Source organism: Lactuca serriola, chromosome 6, assembly GCF_051521515.1.
Source record: "Lactuca serriola cultivar US96UC23 chromosome 6, Lser_US96UC23_V15, whole genome shotgun sequence".
Lineage (NCBI taxonomy): Eukaryota > Viridiplantae > Streptophyta > Magnoliopsida > Asterales > Asteraceae > Lactuca > Lactuca serriola.
This window is the reverse complement of record NC_136413.1, coordinates 172,547,728-172,559,797: the sequence shown is the minus strand read 5'-3', so window position 1 is coordinate 172,559,797 and position 12,070 is coordinate 172,547,728.

The following is a 12,070-nucleotide window of genomic DNA, read 5'->3' as shown; positions in this document are numbered from 1 at the left end:
TCGACTAATATTAATATTAGCATCTATCTTTCTGTTACGGAGTTGCATTGCTGCATACTTGCAATTTACATGAATGATCTAGTAGATAAAGTCTCACGACTTAATAATACTTTACATATTGATATGGTTAATGCAAATTTTGGAAATCATCTTTATCTTTATATGTTGTGTTGGCTTGGTTATGTATTCGTGACTATGTTGGATGCACAAACATATTATCCAATAGCCTATAATAGTATGGTAATTTTATCTCCTTGCAGGTGTTACACTATTTTTTGGATCAAGAGTGAATGGATTGGTTAACTTCACAAAAGCAAATACATTTCATTATGAATATAACTTCAAGGCTTCCACAAATTAAGTAGTTACACCATTTTCGAAACAATCAAGTTTTGTGTTTCTTCGCTACAAGTATTTAGTTCAATAGTATTATGTTTTAAGTATTAGTACAACATTCACATTGATGTAATTTAAAAAAAAAATGTGTTTCAACCATTAAGAATATTGTTTTTAGAAAAGTTTGAATTGATGTAATAATATTATGTTTACATTTAAAAAAAAATCATACCTAATTTATTAGTGTAATTTTGTGTTAAAAAAGTGTCGCTATAAGTATGAAAATAATATTTATTTTAGCAATTAATAGTGTTATAATAATAGTGTCACTAAAACCATAAAAAGCTTTAGTGGCATAATTGAAAAGTGTCACTAAACCCAATGAGGCAGTAGTGACACAACCCGAAAGTGCCACTAAAGGCTTTTAGTGGCAGCGTTTTTAGTGGCACTTTTTTTTGTGCCGCTGATTGCCGAGGTGGCCATTAGTGGCACTTTTTCGGTTTTTAGTGACATTTTTTCTATGCCACCAAATGTGATATTATTTGTAGTGTTGGAAGTATATGGGATCCATATATTCACCTCCCCAATCAGTTCTAATACATTTAACTGGATTACCTAATTGCAAGTCCACCTCGGTTTTGTATATTTTGAACTTTTTTAATGCTTCACTTTTACCGTTAAGCAAATACACATAGCAAAACCGAGTACAATCATCAATGAATGTGACCATATACTTTTTATTTCCCAATGATGGAGTAGATTGGAAACCACACAAATCATTGTGTACAAGTTCCAAAATAACCGATTTTCTAGAAACATTTGGAAAGGGCTGTTTTGTAACTTTTGTAAGCATGCATGTTTTACATTTTTCCATATTCATGTCAAATGGTGGAATTAAACCATCTTTTGACATTTCATGCACCCTTCTAAAATTGACATGACCCAGTCTAGCATGCCAAAGCATAGAGTCATCTAAAATTGAAATAACTCCAAGCAAAAGGAAAAAGGAACTGGTTTGTTTGGAGTTATTTGGACCCAGTCTAGCATGCCAAAGCAATATCCCACTTTGAAGCACCTCCAACAAACCAGTTCCTTTTTCCTTTTGCTTGAGTTATTTGGGACATATTAATTCTTTCGTTTTCCATGTCCTTTGTTGTTCAAATTTCTTTTTTTTTTTGTTTTCAAACACGAGAATTGAGGGCTATCCAAATTCAACTTTTCATGTGTTTTTTTCACTCTCTTGCACACAAAGGGAATCTTCAATGCGCGAATTACTACCAATTTGAACCATAGACAGTTCCTCCTTTTTTGATGTTTAAGATTATGTTTGGAGTCTTTCCATGATGGTGGAAGTTTTTCGATTACATTTGACAGAACAATGGTTTCATCAATATTCATGTTGTGTAGTTTGAATTGACCCAAAATGTGAAGGAGTTCGTTGTATTGTTCCATGACAGATCTTGAATCAACCATTTTATAGTTATTCAAATCACTGACTAGAAACTTCTTTCTAAAAGCACCCTCAAGTATGTATTATGATTCAAGAGTATCCCATAACTCCTTTGCACTTTTAGCCTCACTATGAATATCACATAAAGAGTTAGCAATACCATTCAAAATGTGTCATCTATAGATGTATTCATCATTGTCCCACTTGCTCCTCCTCTGAGTTTCTTCCAATGTCTTTTTCTCTACAACTTCAGGCCTTGGAGTACTCAGTACATACGCAACCTTTAGCATGGCCAGCATGAAATGCATCTTCTTTTGTCAGCGCCTAAAATCATTGCCTTCAAATTTTTCAATTTATGTGAACTTTGTGGTAAAATCGCAGAGTGATTCTACTATCTCCACTAGACGAGAATATCATTTCGATTATTAGAGAAAATTTGTATTAGGGTAATGGTGGAGAACTGGATTCCTGATGGATCGTATAAGTTCACTTTCCGAACTGATATTTCCACCTTATTTGTGGGCTACGGGAAATCTAGTCTAGGATAATCCAAAATGACACTTGTTTATCCAGGCATAGAAACAAAAGCCAAATCGCCATAGAATTCTGAGTATTCGTTGAGAAGAATAAGAGTTAAGAAAAGGGTTCTGTCATCGGCTGAAAATGAGGAGTCGTATATATGCATGATAGATTAGGGTTTAATCTTCTAAATTAGCTAGACAAATCTCGAAATTAATGGCATAATTAATGGCTACCAAAACTAAAAAGATTTGTCAATCTTACCATAATCACCACTAGAATTCAGATTTTTCATAATGGAGCTAATTCAAATTTCCGAAGACCTTTTAGGGCACTGCCCAAAACCCCGTGGGACCACCGCCAGGGGCTCTACCCCTTGGACCCTGCTAGGGGCGCTACCCCTAGGACCCTGCAAGGGTGTATGATCCCCTTAACCCCCATATTTTGGCATATCGGTTTATAATTCGATCTTATATATGCATGCACTCTGCATTCACCAAACATATAATATAGAGCACAAACGATAAGCCTCTTAGCTCACACGTCAGTTCTAATTACACAAAATGTCAGGTGACACTAAAATCACCAACCAAAAGTAGTACCAGGTTTAGGATTTTATTATGTTACGGGCACAACATCAACAATTTTATCGGGTCGACTCAAAATTAGGGGTGTTTGGGATTGCTTATGTAAAACAACTGATGTTTTTTTGTTGTTGTAAAAATGTTTTATCATCTTATGTGATATCAAAACACAATTTATAAAACATTTTTTTATTAGCTTATACGATATCAAAACTCAATAATTTGGTAAGTTACTTTTAAAAACATGATTACATTATTGACCTATTTGTTTTGTTATATTATAACAAAATTTGTTTTATCGTTTTTTCTATAATACCTTTTGACATAAAAAACATATCAATAAATGTCAATGTAATTTCTAGTTTCGGGATGTTTCTAATTTTGGGATATCGGGTCATAATTGGATCGAGTTGAGGTTTTGGGCTTCAATAGAATAAATTTTAGACCTTATTGGTCATTGATAATATTGGTTAAGTGATTTAAGCTCTTAAATTGTATTTTAGAGCCAAATGGAAGAATGGGAAAACGATATTTGGACTCTTTTATTAATTTAGGTATTCAATAAGTCAGATGTAATTAGATAGAATTTTGGGGCTTGTCAATAACTTCGTGTGCATATAAAGATTGCCAAAAACGAAGTTGAAATGAAGAAGTTATCATTGTTTGAAGCTAGAATAGAAATGGATGAAAACCCATCACCCACAAGGTGGTGAACAACTCACCACAATTTGGTGGTCACCACGAGGTGGTGAGTAGGTCGTCACGAGGTGGCTGTTGTACTACCCAAGCCCATGAATTTTAGGGTTTTCAATGTATTTAAGGTTAATGGTCTGCATTTTAGGGCATTTTACGAGCCTCCATCATATCTAGAGCTCATTGGGAGCAACTCTAGCCTCCTTCTTCATGATTTTAGCTCCTCCTCTCTCCTTGAACCTCTTTTGGTGCCATTTTGGGTATTTTGGTGAAGAAAGCAAGAACAATTGTGCTTGGAAGGTTGAAGGTTGTGGATTCCTAGTGAGAGCTCTTCCACGGAGAGGTTGGCAGAGATGTACGTAAGAGAGGTGGTATCGCGGCATGGAGTGTTGATCTTGATTGTCTCAGATCGAGATGTACTTTTCACTTCCAGATTCTGGAAGAAGTTTCATGAGGAATTAGGTACGAGACTGCATTTTAGTACCGCATACCACCCACCGACTGACGGGCAGAGTGAGCAGACGATTCAAACGCTCGAGGACATGCTCTGGGCATGTGTGTTGGATTTCGGCGGGAGTTAGGACACGTACTTGCCCTTGTCAGAGTTTTCCTACAACAACAGCCATCATTCGAGCATTGGTATGCCGCCCTTTGAGTTGTTGTATGGGAGGAGGTGTCAGACCCCCATTTGCTGGGGAGAGGTAGGGCAGCGTGTGATGGGTAGTACTGAGATCGTGCTTCAGACGACATAGCAGATTCAGTAGGTCAGACAGAGGTTGTTGACCGCTCAGAGTCGTCAGAAGAGTTATGCGGACAGGCGCCGGTCCGAGCTCGAGTTTCAGGTCGGCGACTTCGTGCTCCTGAAGGTCTCTCCTTGGAAAGGAGTGATTCGATTCAGGAAGAGGGGCAAGTTGGGGCCCCGATATATTGGTCCTTTTAAGGTAATCGCGAGGCTAGGCAGGGTACCCTACCGTTTGGAGTTACCTACAGAGTTGGGTCAGATCCATGACACTTTCCACGTGTCGCAGCTGAGAAAGTTTATAGCCGATGAGTCGGCAGTGGTACCATTAGAAGATATTCAGGTGGATGCGAGCCTGAACTATATTGAGAGATCGGTGGCGATTAGGGATCGGAAGATCAAGGTTTTGAGGAACAAAGAGGTGCCTCTGGTGCAGGTCCAGTGGAAGCATCGGAAAGGGTCAGAGTTGACTTAGGAGTCGGAGCGTGAGATGCGGGAGCAGCATCCAGAGTTGTTTGCAGAGTGAGACTTCGAGGGAGAAGTCTAATTCTAGTGGGGGAGAATTATAACACCCGGATTCCCAGGTATATTAATTATTCCTTTATTTTTGGAGGTTGAGAGGGGACTTGGCGAGTTGGCGTTTAGAATCGCCGAGTATGGTCGCGGATTCGTGTCCAGGTTCACAGTTGGACTCGACGAGTTCATGAGTGGACTCGGCGAGTCCACGCTGTTTAATGAAACCCTAATTTCCTGGGTTTAGGACCTATTTAAAGGCCCTTAGGGTCGTCATTTGTGGCTACCAAACCCCAGAGAGAAACCCTAAGAGATCTAGATCGTTTGTGAGGAAGGAGAGGCCATTCTTGATCATTTTGTTTGTGTATTTGCAAGAAAGAGGCGGCCAAGGCAAGAGGAGGCTGAAGGAGGTGCGATTCTGGTGACTTTAGAGTTCATAGACTTCATATTGAGGTATTTATTCGGACCTTCTTCAGATTTGGTGTTGATTCTTAGAGTTAGGATTTTCTAACCCCCTTTAGAGGATGGATATGTGGAGCAATTGGTCCCTTCTCGAGCTTATGCTTTAGATCTGGACCCAAAGAGGTCCAGAGACCTTAACCCTTGGAGCTTTATGAGTTATTTTGGGAGCCATGAGCTTAGGATGTTATTTTTGGGGCTAAATCACCAAGTTAGACCATCTAGATGTTATATGAGTGTCAAGGTCTGAACTTTACGTGATTATCATGCTTGGGAAGGTCAGATCTATGGATTAAAGGAACAAATCTGACCTCAGGAGGTCTATGGAGTTTGTGCAAGGCACGAACTCGCCGAGTCCAAAGATCAGACTCGACGAGTAGGGTGAGGGTTTCCCGTAAATCACTCAGTGAGTAGACTTGCCGAGTTGAGAGATAACTCAGTGAGTCAGAGAGAGTTAGGGGACTAGAGTTTAAGGCGGAACTTGCCGAGTTGTTCTTGAGACTCGGCGAGTTGAGTCGGGGTGGCCCCGCGATTCATGCCAGGTGTGACTCGTCGAGTAAGGGGAGGAACTCGACGTGCCAAGCGGGACTAAAAGAGTTAGTAGATACGTGTAGACTCGCCGAGTCACCCAAGTGCACTCGACGAGTCGGGTCAAAGTTTGACCGTTGACTTTTGTTGACTTTTAGGGTTTGGTCAACAATGTGGCCTTTGAGCTGATAGAGGGGTAAAATGGTCTTTTGCCTAGAGAGGTTTGAGTCTAGTCCCAAGAGTTATATTTATGAGAATATTTACTTTGTGTGATTAGGCGGAGGCTAGATCATATTTCTACCGAGTCAGAGACATACCGAGACATATGAGGTGAGTCTTCTCACTATACTTTACCTAGTGTGGTAACAGAGTTATGTGACAGAGTATTCTAGAGTTATATGCCAGTGTATTTGCATGATATTATGTGTTGTGATTTATTGTGATATGTGATATGCATGATTCATAGTTTACAGAGTTAGGACCAGTGGGTCCACATAGTTATGGGACCAAGAGGGTCCCACAGAGATATTCGACCAAAGGGTCAACAGAGTTGCAGCCTTAAGTGGCTGATATGTGTTTATGTGGTATTTTGGGGAACTCACTAAGCATTTATGCTTACAGTGTTATGTGTGGTGTTTCAGGTACCAGTGATGATCGCGGAAAGGCGCCGGCATGACTCGTACACACGCACACTAGAGTTCATATGTTTTGATCTTGGGGTTTTGTATTGAGATAATGATGATACAATGTTTTAAAATGTGGATGTGAATGAAATTATCTGGTTTTTAAAATGTGAAAAATTGTTTAAATTTTTACGGTGTTACAATTTTATTTATTGGGCCATCACTGGCCTCCACTTTCCAGACCGTCTAGTATGCATACTACGAAATGGATCGTGGTCTAGGTGGTCACGATCGTGGTTAGTGCACACCACCCCGAACCGTAGTGGTTCTTTGTGGTCGTTGTAAATTGTGGTGGGGAGAAAGGATGAGCACGCTCAATCAAATTTCTTCTTCTCTTTATCTCTTTCTACAATAAAAAATATATTTTTTTTATTTAAAATCAAAAAATAAGAGAGATATAGTGGTGAGTATACCAACATTTTAGTGGTGGTTAGTGGTGATGATGTAGCACCCACCACTATAGTGGTTAATAGTGTGTATAACAGATCATAATGTGGATATGCCCGAAGGAAGGGATGGATGTCTGTGAATGGGTGTGACAATTCACGGAACAATACAATAAAAATATAACATAAAAAATGAAATTGATATGAAATTAAATTTCAGAGTCATATTTATATCGAGTGTAAAAAAAACACGAAATCGTGTCATGTAGTTTTCATGTTTAAAATTTAACACGAAATTTACATTATATTAACGTGTTTTTCTATTATTAATTATAAACTAAATAATCGAAAGTTTTATTTTATTTTATATTTTTCGTGTTTGTTGTGTAGTCATTTTTATCATATTTTAATTGGGTCGTTTTTTGTGTTAGTAAAACAAAACACGACTTCATGTCATTTCATATTTGTGTTATATAAAACATCGTTGTGTCGTGTCGTACCGACTAAAAACACGACACAACTGACCGATTTGTCATCCATAGTTGTGAAGACCCACAATGGATTGAATTGAAGGTATTAATACAATTCTTTGTTATTTCAAATTAGAGAAATTAAATATTCTCCTACATTTTATTCCTACTTATCTTCCTATCCAATCAAATGTTGACATATGTCACATCTCCCTATCTAATAAAACAAACCAAGATGGCACGTGTCCCTTCAAAAAACCTTATTTCATCCAATGTTAAATACCTTTTTTGCCCTTCATTGATATCTCCTTCTATAATCACGTTCTATAGCTGTTGAGGTCAAAACAAATCTTCAACTAACATCCGATTTTTATGGTATACAATTTCTATTTAAATTTAATGTGATATCGTTTGAAATAAATACCCAATTCACTCCTCCAATTTTGTATTAAACGCCTTTTACCTATCATCATATACAATATAGAATCCCTAATTAGGAAGGTATAAGGTATTATATAAATTGCAATTAAGTTGATTTAGGCAATAACCCAATCAATTCCATGAATTCATGAGAAATTAGCAAGTCATCGCCTCCAATTTTGAAAGGGATTGCTACATACATGCCTCTAAATACTCCATACATACTCGACGACTCGTGATTCTTTTTATTGTTGATTTCAAAATTCAAAATTGAGGTTAGTATATATATCTTTCTTCTTCCAATTTACAAATGAATTCTATAAACCATTGATGAAATTAGGTTTTTTTATTAATGTGTATGTATGTCTGTGTATGAATTTATTTTTTTGGATATTATATATTCATGGTTTTTTCATGATTTCAATTTTTATGTAAACAATGAAAGGTTTCCAATAGAGAAACCAAGTTTTTCCCTTCTAATTACTGCTCAATTTTTAGTTATGATTGCTCAATTTGTAGTTAGAGATGTGTTACGTTATCTTGAAAATCTTCTTTTGCCAACCACTTGCTTGATGGAATGCATAAGAGAAAAATATCCTTTTAATTTATTGTATGGTTTAAATTATTCTAAACTACATATATGTAGTTTTAATTTAATTACAATCAATCTCATTCAGGTGATGTGTTGATTCCAACAAAGGGTTGAAAGATGTTAAATATGTTAATGGATGTCGCCATGAAATGGACATTAGTTTGAAAGAAATGGCAATTTTGGCAACAATCATTAAGAATTTGTTCTGAATTAACCTCATTCAACTTACGGATAGTGGATTAGAGTTTTGTTACCTGATCAAGAACGAAGAGGTTCGATTAGATATGGCTCTTAAATGTTGGAGCCTGTTAGATAGGACCCTATTCTGATAATTATATTTTGTTGAAATTTCCAGGTATTTAGACTAAACATGGATCATAACCCAAGCCTTGAACTTTGAAGGACATGCTTTTTCAAACCCTATGGATACAAAAGGTAATATGGTGAATTGGTGATGTTATGCTACAAAAACGAGTCTCTAACTCGTGAAGGTACACTTGAAAAGATCTAATACAATGCTATTATGAGCAAACTGACTATTTTTCAGTTAAGTTTTCTTCTTACTTGTTGACAGTTCATCTGCTCACTGATTGACTGCTAGCAGATAATTTTTGTTCTTAGAATCACCAACGGGCTTTGAGTTTTAAGTTTCGGTGTCTTGATTGTTTGAATTGTTAATTTATTTTGATAATTTGTGAATAGGGTATTTGATTAGTGGGTTTAGATATGTAATTTTGTTCATCTGCCCATTGTTTGAATTGCTAATTTTGTTATCATGGATCTCTTAACAGCATCATCCGTTTCGGAAAGACTGCTATTTCATACCAATACAAAAAGAAGCAAATGACCACAAAAGTTTATGTTATGCATGCCGATTAATAATTCACACTCACTTGAATACATCTAACGTTGTTACATTATATTAACTATAAATGGACATTCCTTTTTAAGCTTATTCATAATTTTTGTTCACAACAGAACTCTTCAAATGTTCGAATGCAAAGACAAAATTAAAATATGAGTTTGATTTTTTTGGTTTGTGGGTACGCAATAATTTTTTTAGTAATTATTCAATCATTAATTTATTTAAACATATTTTATTATAACCTTTTGTTTTTGTCTAAATAAAACTTATATTATTAGTTTAATAAATTTTTATAAATCTTTTACCCGTGGTTTCCACAGGTTGTAACCTAGTTTAATGACATATTTAATGAAATTAATAATATTTTTGTCTACTTGTCACCATTTAATGTGGGTAGAAGGATAGTAGGACTAAAATGTAGGAGGATATTTAGTTTCTCTTCAAATTAATCTGAAAAAACAGATATGAAATTCAGACCATAACGGAATTTAGGCAATGGTTTAGCAAGTCCATTTTTAGATAATGATACTTTTGCCATCAACAATGTCCCTACAAGATGGAACTTTTTTGTTCTTATGAAGTTGAATATTTTGCCTTGGAAGTTGCAATTAGAATGAGTACCTACTAGAGTAAGTTTGGTGGAGAGATGGATGGATGTGGATGTTGAATATGTCTTTTTCCTTATTTGTGATTCCTTATATGAAATTATTGTTAAATCTATTTGGATGAAAATCATTAGAAGATGAGGGATTGGACGATCCTACCCACTCTATTAAAGGCTTGTTAAAGTGGAAGATGCTACTCAATTAATGTAGTGTAAAAAAAGTATTTTGTGTAAAAAAAGTATTTTGATGTAGTTTTTATTACCATATTGTGGTGACAAAACTGCACAAATGGTCCCTGTGGTTAGCTCAAAATTGCCACTTTGGTCCAAAAAAGTTTGGACTAGCACCATAGGTCCAAACTTTTCGTTTTGTTGCGAGTTTGGTCCAATTTGATATGAACTTTTTTATAATGACGATTTTGCCCTTAATTTTTTTTTTTACTTTTTCAGTTTTTTTATTAATTCTATTAATTTTTTGATGAAATAAATAAAAAATAAATTAAAAAAACCAACTAACCCCTCCTTCTCTCTCTCTCTCTCTCTCGTCCAACCAAAACGAGATCTGAGATATGTTTCTTCTCTAGACTTTTCTCCCTAAACAATCAAGGAAGGGAAAATAGAGGGAAGATCGAATAATGGAGAAAGAAGAATATGAAATCAGAAGACGGAATCAAATCGAGTTCATCACTTCTCGGGTTCTTCATCTGAAGTCACACATGGTGATCTGAAGACGAAACGGTGGAGGATAAAACCTTGAATCAAAATCCGCCTCTTTGCCTCGAGAGTCTTCAGTCGCGAGCTCATGTCTCCAATCTCCTTAGACGAGAACAGATCTACACCGGTGAAGTCTGAAAACTTTCTTCAGACCTATCGATCTGAAAACCCTCTTCCTCTTTATATCTTGAAACCCATCCCACAGTGGTAGCTCGATTTTCAGGACAAAAACCTAATCCATATGGGAAGGGCGACGGAGAAGAAGAGAAACTGAGAAAAATCCTAGTTTCGTCCTTTACAATTCTGAAAAAAAAACCTATCGTCCTTTTTTCAAGATCTAAAGACGATGGAAGCTCTGATGAAGGGGTTTCAACACCTTCGAACGACTCAGGCAACGTATTCGCTGCCAGTTTTTTTTGTCTTGGTCTTTCTAGATCCATATCAGCATCGTGTTCATCTTTCTTGATCCATATCAGTGTAGATTTTTTTTTTGAATTTTGATTTAAGAATGTTAAGCTTCTACAAATCTGTAAATAGTTCTTGTGCCTTTACAAATCTAGTTAATCTTGTGGTTTTCAAGTTTGTAAGTACTTCTTGTTCTTCAGATCAGAAAAAATAGAATGTTTTGTTCTTCATATTTGGAAAAATTATGTTTGAATTCATCAAATGGTGGTGATAGTTCATGAGGTTTTCGGAGAAGAAGAGAGTGAAGAAGAAGAAAGATGAAATGCGGATAGAATGGAGGTTTTGGAGGTGGTTTTCCGACAAGAATGGTGGTTGTGGCGGCGATTTCCGACAGATTGTGGTGGTTTCCGGCAGGTGGCAGTGGCTTTCGGCAGCTATCACTGGTTTCCGGTGACACGGTGGAGAGAGAGAGAGAGAGAGAGAGAGAGAGAGAGAGAGATGGATGGGTTAGTTGGTTTTTTTATTTTGTTTTTTTTATTTCATCAAAAAATTAATAGAATTAATAAAAAAACTGAAAAAGAAAAAAAATAGTAAGGGCAAAATTGTCATTATAAAAAAGTTCATACCAAATTGGACCAAATTCGCAACAAAATGAAAAGTTTGGACCTGTGGTGCTAGTCCAAACTTTTTTGGACCAAAGTGACAATTTTGAGCTAACCACAGGGACCATTTGTGCAGTTTTGTCTATTGTGGTTCTTTTTCGTTTTCGAAACATGTTTTAAATGGTTAAATCAATAAAATGAGAGTTTTTTGATAAAATTTCTTGCCAAGCTTTCTATTGGATTTATAAGGGGAGAACTTCTACACTTTCCTTAAGTATACAACTCCTTTATGAGTTCTTTCGGTTGGCTTTTCAATTTGCCTCGTCACTTTAAATATGTAATCAAACATATTAGCCGGTCACAGTTCATTCATGCCACAAGGAAAGGAGTTTATATCGGAACAAATGTAACAATCTTCATCGTCACAACGCCAAACACCAACTCCATATGAATTTGTTTTACAGTAAATAAAAGAATGTTAATATTAAAACATATTATATAGTATTCA